This window comes from Chrysochloris asiatica, unplaced genomic scaffold (assembly GCF_000296735.1).
Source record: "Chrysochloris asiatica unplaced genomic scaffold, ChrAsi1.0 scaffold00638, whole genome shotgun sequence".
Classification (NCBI taxonomy): Eukaryota; Metazoa; Chordata; class Mammalia; order Afrosoricida; family Chrysochloridae; genus Chrysochloris; species Chrysochloris asiatica.
Genome location: NW_006409156.1, coordinates 13,973 through 14,866, shown reverse-complemented (window position 1 = coordinate 14,866; position 894 = coordinate 13,973). Strand labels below are relative to the sequence as shown.

At 48.7% G+C, this 894-nt stretch overlaps 1 protein-coding gene across 1 annotated transcript in view; it reads right to left on the bottom strand.

The window, feature by feature from the left end:
- The window catches only part of FRY (furry homolog (Drosophila)), a gene marked incomplete at its 5' end in the record, with an annotated part of 88,108 nt that overhangs the window by 73,847 nt on the left and 13,367 nt on the right, over positions 1-894 (bottom strand). The gene's annotated exons all lie outside the window — the stretch shown is intronic.

Below are 894 nucleotides of genomic sequence, written 5' to 3'. Positions count from 1 at the left end.
TTCCTATATACCTAGGAAACCTAATGAGGTGGTTCTACTGTGTGACGTGGGGTCACGATGAGTCAGAGGGATCTGATTCAACGGCAAGCAGGTACCTTAGCCAGTGACAGATAACGCATCCCATCCAAAAACTAAGTGCAGAGGATGGCTGGGCAGATCTCAGCTGTGCCACATCTCGGTAACACTTTGAAGACCCAGGAAGTATAGGGTTGGTTTAGAACTGGCACTGTGGGTGTCTGCTTTTGGAAAACAGTGAGAACTATGGCCACAAAAGCAGTGAATATGCAAACAGCTGGTCCTCAGTTTTCGGATTACATTCACTGCAATGGCTAGGTAGGTCCCCGCTGTTAGGAGCACTCTGTTGTATCTCCTACCACAGACCACTGTGTGCTTCTCTCCCCGCCGGCAGAAAGGTGACCCTGCTAGCCTGTGGCTTCATGCTTCTACACAGAATGACACTAGAGCACACAGCGACATTAAGGTGCCCTGGGGGCTCAACAGTTAGGTGCTTGGCTGGTAATCATAAAGGTCAGTGGTTAGACTCCAGCCAGCGGCTCCATGGGAAAAAAACCAGGTAATTTGCTCCCATAAAGATGACAGCCTAGGAAACCCTCTGAGGTAGTCTGGCTCGGTAACAGGGGGCTGCTGTGAGTGGATGATCTATAAGAGTATATATGAGTATATAGTGACACAATAGATGACAGCCTAGGAAATCCTGTGGGGCAGTTCTCCTCCGTTACACCAGGGGGCGCTATGAGTGGATGATCTATAAGAGTATATATGAGTATATAGTGACACCATAGATGACAGCCTAGGAAACCCTGTGGGCAGTTCTCCTCTGTTACACCAGGGGGCGCTGTGAGTGGATGATCTATAAGAGTATATACGAGTATA